This window comes from Chanos chanos, chromosome 1 (genome assembly GCF_902362185.1).
Source record: "Chanos chanos chromosome 1, fChaCha1.1, whole genome shotgun sequence".
In the NCBI taxonomy this organism is placed as follows: domain Eukaryota; kingdom Metazoa; phylum Chordata; class Actinopteri; order Gonorynchiformes; family Chanidae; genus Chanos; species Chanos chanos.
The window spans coordinates 41,944,934-41,958,625 of record NC_044495.1 but is presented as its reverse complement, the minus strand read 5'-3'; the positions used below and the strand labels follow the sequence as shown (position 1 = coordinate 41,958,625).

Genomic DNA, 13,692 nt, shown 5'->3' with positions numbered 1-13,692 from the left:
ACAACTATTTATGTCAGTCTTCTTGGATTTCCACCATGGTGATTTTTTTTTTGGTTTTTTTTTTAAAAAGCTTTTAACCATATACCTTGAGGCCTTCTCCAGCTGCTGCTTCAAACTAGATTCATTACACTTTTCATTACTTATTACATTACCTATTCATTATAACCTCTTCTTAAATTTAAATTTTTGCGTCTACATTAACGCAAAATTCCACATGTCAGCCCCTCAAAACATGACACTTCTCTACCCAGTTCGACTGGAATGATCGAAGATGGTGATAGTAGCTACATCTTTTCCACACATCTGATACACTGCACATCCAGGCAGTGTGTTTTAGTATGTGTGACAACAATTAAAGCATTTGTTTCTGATAGCCTGTGATTACCTCAGCATTCTCAGCTATTTTCGGAGGTGCTGATGTTAAGAACCTTCTACAGCATTAGACCATTTCAATCAAATATTAATTGCAGCCATTCCAGCGAACAATGAAAAGATAAAAAGTTATGTAGAAGTTGCCACAGAAAGATGGCAGGTTCTTGTAAAGCGCACATCAGTAAAGTTTACTGACCAAACATTTTAGTGCTGTTATTTTGATGCTTCTTTTTCAGGGAAAGGCAGTAGATCTTACGCAACTGATATGTATTGCATTTTAATGTTATGTTTAATACACAAGTGTAATACAGTTTAATTTATTTGACAAGCACTCTTATCCTTGAGTAAGACTTACAAAAGGTATATTTAAATCATGTAGAAAAACTACTCTGGTAGTGCTCCAGAACAGTGACTCTAATCTATTTTCCACACATTTTGTATGTTATAGGTACATACAGTTTGAATGCAGTTCTACAAAGTAAACACTTAAGGTGAAGAAATGAACACTGTGCTTATGCATGGATCTTTATTTCAGAGACTACGATGTGATCATGTAGCCATTACATAAAAAGTATATTATTAAATAAATGATCTAACTCATTCAAAAAGGTTTTTCCCTCAGTATTTACCATCTTAGCCCAGTCACACCTCCCTCAAACAGCCCTGAGTTTGCTGACCCTCCAGATTTCCCTGACATTGTTTCAAATAAAAGAGTTCCATGAACACAATACTAAGCCTTGTCTTCTAGATAACCTTATGTCTCACACTTTCACCTGGAGTGTATTCGTGTGCCCCCAAATCAAACATTTATTCAATATCTTAATTTATGAACCTAAAGGTGGTTCCCACATCTAAACTTTGTCAGTGGCTCATCCCACTTTAGACCACACTTTAAATGTGATGGTTTGGCTCCTTCATTGTTCCCATAAGTTCACAGCAACTGAGATTATGTTCTTTTGAAAAAAAAATGCTACATTTAGTATACTAAGGCAATTCGTCTGCAGGTTTAGTTTCTTGTGACACTTGCTAAGCTTACATTCATACTGTTTTTTGATGACTATTCAGCGGGTATTTTGATGCACATGTGGTGTTATGTTTTTATTTTCTTTTTACAGTTGCCATGTTGCGCTTCATGTGGCTCACTCTACACCTGGGTGAGAGCTCTCTCTCTCTCTCTCTCTCTCTCTCTCCCTCACACACACACACACACACCCTTAATTCATCCAGAATTTACATCTCTTCCTTTCTTCCTTTATCATAGTCACCCGGCATGTTCCTCAGACTCATGCAATGGCTGAAGTGAGGCTGGTAAATGGTGACAGACCTTGCTCTGGGAGAGTGGAGGTTTATTATGAAGGACAGTGGGGCACAGTGTGTGATGATTACTGGGATATGACTGATGCTTCAGTGGTGTGTAAAGAGCTGAACTGTGGAGTTGCCGTAGTAGCCCGGAGCGTTGCTTACTTTGGACAGGGTTCAGGACAAATCTGGATGGATGATGTGGCCTGCACTGGGTCAGAGTCTACACTGAAGGACTGTAGATCAGCAGGATGGGGTCAACATAACTGTGGTCATGGGGAAGATGCTGGCGTGACCTGTGGTGGTAAGTTCAAAACTTTAAATATAAATTCCAATTTTATTTTATTTTATCACTTTATATTATCACTTTAGATTTTAAGAGTAATGAGCTATACATATATTTTACTGCATGTTTCCACATGAGACACGAGAGGGCATTGTGTTTCCTTCATGTAATTGGAAGCCAACTGCCTAAGTGACATTCATGACTTAGCAAGACTGAAGAATAAGGTTAGCGACAAGAATGTGTGAATATATTGACAGTAATTAGTGACCACAAGATGTAAGCAACAAAACAAAACATGGCCAACAGATTTCTGCAGAGAAATGGAGATTCATAACAATACATCAAGGTTCACAAGTAAACAGAACATGGACTGCAAAAGCACGCATGACTGTAAATGTGAAGCTTTCACTCTGCAAGTATATCTGAATCGTGTGCATAATCATGACCATAGTGTTCTCTCAAGTCTTGATTAACAACATTCTATCATTATATGCTATGATCTGCAAACACAAAGGGTGATATCACACAAAGGGAAGTCAGCTCTCTCATGGCAACACCTTCCGTAAACTAAATCATTCTGGTTGAACAAACACAACACAACCTCATTAACAAAGGTACATGTATATCTCTCAATCCATAATCCCAGTTTGTTCCCTTGTGGATCCAGACTGTCCTTGCCAGCCCCCTCTAGTGGCCAATCATGTCTTAGTTGGCCAACCATTCCTAGTGTCTTTGTGAAGTCTGCTCTGAATTCAGTGAGTATACCGAGCCATGTAACTCCTCATTCCTAGTTTTGCTTGTTTTCATCCTTGTCTGTTCACCTGGTTTGGATTCCTTGTCTTGTCTGCAGCAGACCAATCTTTGTGTACCTAACTCTGTCTGTCTTCTTGATTTGATTTAGGACTGTGATTTAATAAACTTGCTCAGCACATGCATCCAGAGTCCCTTTCCATATGTTTTTGAACATTTGTAAGACCAAGTGCTGTTAGGAACAAAAGGCTTTTGTCCCTAAAATCGCTCTGGAGTCCATTTATGGACAGGATGCTAGAAGACATTGATAAACTAATTCAATCTTGCTAGGTGAACAATGGATAGGACAGGACAAGGTAGGATAGAATAGAATAGGATAAGACAGGGCTTTATTGATCCCCAAGGGGAAATTCATTCCCTCCAGTAACAAGCAATACACAAAGTATAATTAGTAATACTTAGTAGTAGAGGGGAATAGGGCAGAGTTTGAGTTGGACCACAGCTAAGACCCTGCTATCACTCATTCACCTGATATATGTAGGGTCAAGGATGTTGAGTTCAGTAAGATAAATGGGGCCACATTTGTAGAGTCTGCCATCAGAAAGGGTGTGAGGCAGGTAAATCTAATCCAATGAATGTACATGAGAAGCCTCACAGAATTGCTGAATCTCCAGCACCATCCTCAGAAGAGGAAGAGTAGTGGTCAGGATGGATTTGAACAGCTACAAGTTCAGCTTCAAGTGTGACACATCTGCCAAATGAGGTACAAAGGTAACTGCAGAAATGAGACAACTCTTTGTCCCTGGCTTTGTCCAAAGTGGGACAAGGTTGGAGTGTATCCAAGCACCAGGAATTATTTACACTCTCAGATTCATTCTAGTGTCGAGAAATAACTTAACTGGCAGGGGAGACACCATGATCACAATGGTGGTTCACCCAGGGTGAGGCTTAGCCATTGCACTTGGGCTATGCTGACCTCTGTGAATTCCCCAAATGTGGGAATCACAACTGCATAATCTGTGGTAGTAGTGGACTGCGTTCGTGCTCTCCCTTTTTTTTTTTTTTTTTAATTTATTAATGGGCAGCCGTGGTCTAGAGGTTAGAGAACCAGGCTTGTGACCAATTCCCAGGCCTGATATCCATGGCTGTGTGCCCTTGGGCAAGGCACTTAACCCCAGTGCCCCACTGCTCTGGTGTGTGTGTGTGTTGGATGGGTTAAATGCTGATGACAAATTCACTGTGTGTGTGTGTGATCACAGAGATTTGCATTTACAAATAACAGATCACCTCTGTAGGGCAAACAATACAGGCTTCATGGGCAGAGACAGTATATCCTTCTGGAAACTGATGAACTACTTTTAAAGCTTGGTTGATCAGCTTCTTCAGGCGATGTAGGACTTATGCTTATCAGCAACTGGTTTTGACCGGTTGACACTTGCAAGCTAGTGACCATCTTTGCCATTAAGGGCTCTTTCAGTGCTCTGTGCTGTCTTTTTTGGTTTTTATCCGCTTGTCCCAGTTTTCAATAGGCAATGAGAGGTGTCCTGATAAAACCACAAGGAAATGCATCTTAATACACTGACATTGTCATGAAAAAGCTGAACTCTGCCTTAAAAAAATTCAAATGTGTGTCCCTTGTGCATACATGTACAATATAATACACAAAGCGACCGCCCACGGCTTGCAACCACTAAATAAGAAAGTACAGGCCACTGAGGAAACTCTTTAGATAAAAAGTGGGGGCATGCTGAATTATTATTGATTACATCACCGCCTCTTCATGTGCTCCTCAAAACCAGATTCAAGTTGAGATACCTCACTGCTATTTAGTCCTGCCACTACTTCTCCTTTTGGACAGGGAGAAGTGCTCTCACACACCATGTCAGATAACTCAGACTGCTGAGTTCAAACCAAAAGGCCTTAACAGTTGAGCAGTATGTTTCTGTTTGCTCACTGGACCAACTTCATACAGCTGAAGCTGTATATTAGACATGGTACCATGTTGTCCAGAATGTGGATTGTCCATCACAGGATGTACTACACTATCTCAAGAGATGTTATGAACTGACAACAGAAGATGATACTATCTGCAAGTCATGATATCCCATCTGGTAGCAGATGCAGACCCTCTTTAAAGACTTGCAAAAGACACATCCTGGTGTCTCAAGCATGCAGGTGATACATGGGACTTGAAGATCCAGTGAGGTCACATGAAACCTGTTAATATCTCAGAAAAGCCCTGGTTTGCCCTTGTGAGTGGATAGGGAAGCTGTGCACATGTGTAGACATTGATTACACTGATCCCTTGCATGGCACCTTGTGGCTGTGGCTGTATGCAAATTGGCTGGAGATTTTCCCATTCAGTTAACAACATGTTGGATGATAACTGAGCTCCTGTGAAAGGTGTTCAGCATGTGGCATACACCATGTGATTGTGTCTGATGTCCTTACCTAATTTGAGTTTGGCTTCCTCAGATGCAACAGGATACAACACATCACCACCCACACTGTATAAACCATCTACAAATAACATGGTGGTAATGAGGGGAAATTGAAAAAAAGGAAGATCTCTGTTAACCCAGTTTGTGAAAATTCTGACCTTCTACTTTTTCACACCTGTCACAACCCAACGCTCCTGTTCCCCAGAATTCTAATGGACTCTTATTTTGGTAGTAATCTTGTGTGTGTGTGTGTTTACTTCCTGGTTTGTCTCATTGATCCTTGCCCACCTGTTTCTTGTTATCTCATTAAGTCCTGTGTATTTAAACCTCTGTCTTCGCCCTGATCTTTGTGAAGTCTTGTGTTCTCTCCTGGTAAACATTACTGAGCCGTGTCATGGTTTGACTATCCTGGTTTTTGGATTCTCTTGCCTGTTTGTTTGGATATTGCCTCTTGGATTTTCTGTGATATTATTTTTGCCCCTGACTGACCTAGTTATCAGATTTGTGTACGTTTTTGCATCACCCTATATTAAACTCTTCAACTAGATCGCATCGTGATTGGTGTTATGTGACAGAAGACTTTCAGGTCTAGCTGAGTTTATCTGGTATTGTGTGTTTGGGAACTTTAATGGCTTTATAAAAAAAAAAAGACTGATCCTGAAAAGAGTGCAGCAATCACAACAGATATGCAAAGGGCTACTGAGCACCTGGCTGGCGAACAGGAAAACATACTCAGCCAGGTGGGGGAATCTATCTCCCATCTTGCTGAAGTGTTTAATGAACTAAGGGCTCATGTGGTCCAACTTACTGCTCCGATACCTGCTCCAGCTCCTGCAGCTGCAGCTCCCTCTCCTCAACTGGCCAACCCAAGCTCCAAGCTACATCTCACACCACCTCAGCAATATGATGGCAACCCTGATTCATGCAGAGGTTTTCTTACAGTGTTCTTTGCCCTTTGAACTTCAACCCTCACAGGCTTTGCAAACCTTTATTGCAGATTCATTAGAAACTTTAGTTCTGTTGCTGCTCCTCTTATCTTTTTTTTTAAAGGGTTCCTTGGGATGATGCTGCTGATGTGGCCTTCACGATGATCACCTCAGCTCCTGTTCTCAAACACCCTGATCCTAATCTTCTATTTGTTGTGGAGGTTGATGCTTCACGGTCTGGTGACAACAATAAGCTATGAATGAGACTGTTAATAATAAAATATAGTGCGTCAATGCATCATGTGTGCATGTAATATACTCTGTGGACACACCATGCAGATCATATACTGACCAGCAAGCCAGTTCCCCAAGAGGACCATTGTAGCAGTGGTCAGAAGGAGCAGTCCACTGGGGATCCCTGTGGTTGAAGTGGAAAATGGAAATAAGGATCCCATTAGGATCCTAATTACGAGATGGCAGTTGACTAGAGCATCAGTTTGCTTGTGTGTCATGCAACTTGTCATTCAGCATGCCCAAGCAATGTTGTTGCACAACAGAATTTTATAGTGTAAAACAATTGCTTACCTTACAACACTGAAAGGGGCAGGTTACTCCCTCTCATAGCTGGAAGAAACCTTATAATTCTCCTTACCCTCCCGGACAGCAAGGGAAGAAGAGGAAGAAAATGCTGCTCTAAGAAGAGCTGGATATGTGAATCAAGACTACATAAACTGATACATATTCTTCTGTCTGTGTTGTCGGTGATGTTGGTGAAATGGCAGTAGTTGAGTAATAGTATATTATTTATACATTTGGAGCACCCATCCTGGTGGATAGATATGTTCATGAAGATTTTACATTTACTGAAGTTATAAATTCTTAAAGCTTCCATAGCTCATAGAGCACAAGTTTAACAATATCACCTGGGTAAAGTTTATATGATGTTTTATTGTGAGGTTCAAAGACAGCTGTTGAACAGATGAGGCAGGGAGCAAGTAACAAGTAGAGCTTATATTAAACAGGGCAATCACACTAAGACACTAAAGATAAAATCAAGTGAACACAGCATGGGGTGAATAACAGTTAACAATAAGAATCCTGAACAGACTATTGCAGAGCAAATAATTGTGATGTAAGGTGGAGAGAAGCAATTGTCAAAACAATGACCGGTCTCTCAAAACGTTTGATTCACAATTCAAGTTTCTAAGTGAGTTTGACAAATGATTACTCTTACAGCAATAGGTTACAGTGATAAAAATGAGAATGTTGAAAACAAATGCATGTGTAGCAGTAAATATGCAGTGTAGTCTGTGGATATTGATTATAATTATGCATGTGCATACAGTCTTTAGTCCTTAATCTTTACATATTTTGTCAAACATTTCAATGGACTGTCAGTAACCTTACACAGAGTCGCAAACCTGGGTGGTTACACTGTACATAATGACACTGGTTTAATTTTCAGAGATCAGACACAAGGTTGTGTTGCTCTTAATGGTAAAGACGGGACTGGGACAGAATGTAAATGATGTCACTGTCAGGCAGAGCATTTTGGATCAGGTGAGCGAGGGGTGATTATGGTATGAAATGATATGTACTCAATGGCATTTTTTTGCTCTGATTGTGCCCTGATCCTTTTGTTTGTTTGTTTGTTTTTGTTCTGCCAAGGTGAGAGGGAAGTTTACAAAGCATAATTCCACCACTTTCTGGAGAGCTCGAGCAAATGGAATGGTTTTCCAGAAGAAGACACCAATCAAGCAGCACAAGGAAGGTAAATAACATCATTTATATAGTAGTAGTGGTGGTGGTAGTATCGTTCTTGTTGTTGTTGTTGTTAGTGATGGTGATGATTAATTATTAGTGTTGTACTCCTAGATAACAGCATGATACACTTAGTAAGTTTTGTGTTAGAGGAGCTATTCAGTTCTCACTCTGTTTGTTCATCATTTGATCAATGAGGGGTTTTTTCTCTCTTCAGGTTCTTGTGGCAGTCTGTGAAAAACAGACACATAAGAAGTACCATCCTCACACTGTGGAGCAAGAGGGATATATTATGAAAGAAAGTCAGCAAGAAGTTTCTAGAAGTTAGATGGCTTCACTGAACCAAATATTCCTACAGGTATTATTCAATGTCATGATGGTGGTTTGCAGTAAAGTAAACCAGTTCAGGCACATTCAGTCTAGCTATGTGTGCATTCATATAGAAAGACATGGATATAGCTCTTAAAATGCAGAAAAAGGAAAAAGGGTTGTCAACTTTGGCTGCAGTCAGTGGTTATGGTTGAGGAATTTTAAAGTCTTATACATGCTGACAGTAATGCAGGTCACTGATGCCACACAGAGAAATGTGAAGCCAAAATGGTAGACCATATAAATGTGTAAATTTCAGGCCCTTCAGAAGTTATTCCCCTCAAGTCTTGTTGGTTTTATTAGTATAAAAGATTTTAAATTATGAAACAACATTATGGTATGTAGAAATATATCTGGTGAAGAGCCATTTTGATTCAAATTATGAAATCAATAGCAGTCTCTTACTTAGGCTACTTTCTTACACTGATAAGTATAATGTCTTTTAGCTGTAAACCCAAAGGTCCTGTGTGATCTTGGACAAAGACGAACTACGATAATATCACATGAATAAGTTATTAATAAAGAGTGAGTCTCTGAAACGTAAACCACCATCAAGACATGAATAACTCTGTTGAAGCTGAAGTTGGCTTGCATAACTTTGCTTTTCACTCAATGATATACCTCTTATATTACTCCACTACATACTAATTAGGAAAAAATACATTTAATTTTAGTGCATCCTCTAAAACTAAAATAAACACAAACAAATGCAATAGGGGGAGATTACTGTATTGCAACATACAGTGCCTAACTGGAACAGAACATGAAAATAAACCAAAATATGATTTATTAATCAAAATTAATATAACATTGTGCAATTTGTTTGCCCTCAGGCAACTTGATCTCATGAAACAATGTCAGATATTGACATTTGGAAGAACACTGATATGCTGTGCATAGGTCAGGACATATTTTTGCAGAATTGTATGAAATGTTACTAAAGGGGTCATCTGAAAATAAACCATTTCTGAACCTTTACCCATATCCAAATCTTCACTATAAGTAAGTGCCTGATTGTTTTCTTGAGCAAAACAATCTCTGTGAGGAGATGTCAAAAAAGTGAAAAGAGAAATAGTGTCCCCTGGTGGATGAAATCACAGGGTCACGGGTGCATTCATTTTATTCCCAGATACATAACGATCCACGGATCCACCACCCAAACCAGTCCTTCTCTCTGTCAGGGCGCTGCCATGGTCTGCTCAGTTTGACTTCTACTGAAATCTTTATGGCCAAGCTTTCCACGTAAAGCTACAAAACATAATATTTTATGTATCTGTTATTGAATTTTATTCATGGATCACTAATTCTATCTTCTCCGGGTACTGAATATATTTTAAATATCACACCATGTTGTCAAAACAGAATATAATGGAAACCTTAATATGAATGTTTTATGGATTTTATTGCCTGATTGCAGTTAGGATAGGGCGATAGGATAGTGTTTTATTAATCCCCAAGGGGAAATTGATTAAGTCACAACACAACATACAGTTTTTAAAAATAAATAACTAAATGTAACAGCCGAGATAAATGTACTTTAATAAAATGAGAAGTAAAAGTAACAGTTAAACATGTGGCTGAGCAGTAAAGTGACAGAGATCATATCATTATCATATTAAGGATAAACATGATATTATGTAAATTATATAGTTGACCAGGAACATGAAGTAAGTAAACATGTTTGTAAAGGACCTTTGTACAAAAGAGACCAAGTGGTAATTGACATTGTATTATACAAACACATATGTGGTTAAACATGACAACGTGATTCCAGCAGAGCTGGAATCAAGACCACCTTTGCCGAGTCCAAGACAAGTCCAAGACCAGGACTAGTCGAGAATGAGTCAAGACCGAGTCCAAAGAGGTTCAAGTCAAAGTCAAGACCGAGTCCGAGTGAGAGAGACAGAGTCAGGTGCATAGCCAACAGACAGGCTTGATGGGCCCAGGCCTGCCTTAAAGATTTCCTGGCCCCCCAGATTTAGGGTGGAATTATTTAATTTAATACTAGAAAATAATACATTATTGTCTGTTAAATTGGTTGAAAATATAACTAAAATATCATCACAAACGCTCCTGAAATAAAGAAAATGTGTTCTAATTTTTTATTTATATTTTGCTGGATGGGTTTGACTGACATCTGTACTAGCCAATTAACAAGTTTGGTTTTGACTCCATAGTTCCAGGGATGTAAACCTTCAACAGGACATAGCAGCTTTTCCCACGCGACACAGTGACGTATTTTAAGTGCATTCATGAAAACTCAGCTAAGGAAATGTCTGTGCACGTTTCCATCAACTGTGATGAAGAATGAAAAATGAAAAAATGTAGGCTACATTCTCCTCTTCGCGGGATTAGTTGTGAACAGCTGTGGGTTTAAAACTTGTCGAGGGCAACTTCAATGGAAATACGCGATAAAATCGCAACAAGCCCATTGCTGATGCGACTAAACCTGTTTCCATCAACCAGTATCATTTAACCCTATGCTAATCACCTCTTTCTAGCGACTTAAAAGATTTGATGCGAAGTGTAGGCGTTAATTTACAATAAAAAGTTGGATGGAAACCCAGCTAGTGTTGTGACAGGGCATGCGTTTTACGCTACTTCTGGTCAAAGTGTGCTTGATGAATAAAAATGCGGCAGTGTTTTGTGGTTTAGTACATATTCCGTTTCCGTGCTGACAAAGCATTGAAGATAGGACTGGCTTGGTTACTGAGTACGCTACAGCTGCGATACAGTTGCGATTGTGCCTGCTCACTGAGGCCCGTCCGAAAGTTAATTCTCTTCGAGACCACTTACTTACCTGTTTGTAATTTTTGTGTGATGCTAGAGACACAGTATATCTTCTATGACAATGATGAGCATGGATGCATCTCGTGCGGAGATGAGTTTTGGCAGGCATATGACTGGTTACCCGGCGGCCAAAGTCAGTGCCCAATCTAGATGGATTTTGAGTTAATTAAACCAATGCCTGTTTTATGAGCAAGCTTGCCTAAACAATGGTTTTGTTCTAAAGGAGGAGTTACTTGGAAAAAAACAAAAAAAACCCAATGTATATTTTTTAAAGGCAGCTGGACTCGGTCGAGACCAACTAGCATATTTGGCGAGACCAATGGCGGGAGGGATGAGCCGGAGTGGCAGCTGGAGGTGCACCTGCATTCCCTAGTGCAGACAGTGGCAGAGGTTATACAGGATGTGGTACATCTTTGCACTCAGCCTCCTCTCTGCAACCTCCTCCATTCTGTTCAGATGAAATCCACCAACAAAGCTGACTTTCACCAGATGGTGCAGCCTGTTAGCAGTGTTATACCCTCCTCCCCAGCACACCAGCAAAGAAGAGTGCACCTGCAACTGAATGGCATCCAGAGAGGCATACAAAACTTCTCAGCCTCCTAAGAAAGAGCATCCTGAAGTGCTTCAGTGTTATGAGACCAGTCCAATTTACTGTTTAAGTGCACAGCAAGGAACTCATGAGTCTCTACCATCACCAGCTCGTCAACTTGGATTCATCAGATTCCTGTACAACTCCTCATTGTCCTTGCTGATGAGGAGTCATCACAGAGCTTCTCGAGGTGGCATAATTTGGAGTTGTTCCTGAAGACGGGTGAGACGGTACCGTTCCCTGAGGCGTGCTGATATTACTCACTACCTCATCATACTGGTTTCCCTGAAGGCAGATGTACTGTGGTTTACCTGTGAGAAATCTGTGATCCAAGCCACCATGCTGTGGGCAAGCTTTATCACAGAGCTTCTTTGGCAGTGGGAGGGGCTGTATGGTGTTAAAAGTGCTGCAGAAATAAAAAAAACATGATTTTCACAAAGCTTGCTGGCCTCTCCAGGTGGGAATATGCTCCACTGTGTACTTGGCATATCCATCATAACATTTGACAACAAAATGAATACAGTTTAATTTCTATCCCACATTTTATACTGCAGTCTGGTGTGCGTTATAGCAATAAATGCAGATCAAATTCAAACCTAAAACCAAAATACAGCTGAATTATTAAGGCTTAATTTTTTGTACATTTAACAATACCAAGTATCCTGATGCTGTACCAAATAGCGTAAGCATTAAGAAATGAATAAAAAACAAAAAAAATGAAAAGGATATAAAGAACCATGAAAAGCTGTAAAAAGAAGGAAAATAACTTTAAAATCACTAAAGGAAAGGAAGCAGGTGTGATGTAAGAGGTACTGCCTTGGGCAAACAGCAGTGTCCTAGTTAAAGATCTGTTGAAAGAGACCTTTGTTAACATTATTTGTTTTTATAATGGGAATATGTCTGATTAACATTTTATGATGTGATGTGTTTCCATGCGTGGAAATTGTTATAGCCACAGGATACTTTAAACCAGTCCATTGGTGCCCATTTGTAAAACGTGGAGAGGAAGGTTGGAGAACAACTTGGTAAGTTAACTTTAGAGTATTATTCAAATTTTTCTTTTGTACCTGTAAAGCATTAGTCCACATATATTGGGACAGGAAAGCCTTCTTTTGTGAAGTTGTAGTGAGGGTCAGACAAAAGTGTTGTTGTCTTTGTATCTGATACAAACTCCATAGGTCATGCATATGGACATGGTTTGCGGCACATATTCATACCAGTTATGGCACTTTTGTGAATCATTTTGGGTCTATCCAACATAGATCACTGTAGCAGTAGTCACTGGAATCATTGGAGTGTGCACCTAATTAATACCACAGATATCTACCTCCTTTTTTCTCGCAGGTGTGTATGTACATTTACATTCACATTTCATTAATTCATTTTGCAGACGCTTTTATCCAAAGCAACTGTCAATGCAGGCAAAGTACAAAACCAAGCAAATAGCCATTGAGGAGATGATTGTTACATAAGTGCCACCACTAAGTTCATTATAAGGCTAGATACATGCTCAAATAAGGTAAAGAAAAATAATCAAGTGAGCTACAAGTGGGTCAAAGATCCCCAGTGATATAAATTGTCATGTGCCGAGTATTGCCGTTAAGTGTTAGATTAATCTACATCATAAAAAGAATTGTTGCTCATAGGTCAGTATAGGCAGTGATAAGTAATGCCTTAGAAGAGAGTCATTGGCGTAGTGGGAAGGGGTCAAGTGTAGAAGGGTGATGTAGCTAATGGCTTGTGGAGGTAAGGTTTTCAGGGAAAAGGTCAGTCCTCAAGCGTCTCTTGAAGATTGTATACACACTGTATTTCAGAAGAATGAAAAGGAGAAATGCAGATGTATGGCACTCTGATGGTTTTAATTTTACACTGACCATTCCAGTGTCTGAGTTCACTTCAGTTTCACTCGAATTCTGATTTAAGAGTACTTTAGATTCAGGCAAAAATGATCAGAAATAATAATGGAACTTAAAAAAAAACCACAACAACTGTAATTACTGTGTATTTGCCCAATTTTAATTTGGATGAGGCACAACTTGTGTTCATACTATGAGTCATCTTAGCAGATCTGGGACTGCTTTTAACTGAAACTAATTTGATTAGTAGTTG

General features: G+C 39.6%; 1 non-coding gene across 1 annotated transcript; it reads left to right on the top strand.

The window, feature by feature from the left end:
• Positions 1 to 3,597: 3,597 nt before the first annotated feature.
• LOC115827301 (U1 spliceosomal RNA) lies at positions 3,598 to 3,761 on the top strand. The gene has a single exon (XR_004025935.1). It is a non-coding gene; the product is annotated as a U1 spliceosomal RNA (small nuclear RNA).
• Positions 3,762 to 13,692: the final 9,931 nt, after the last annotated feature.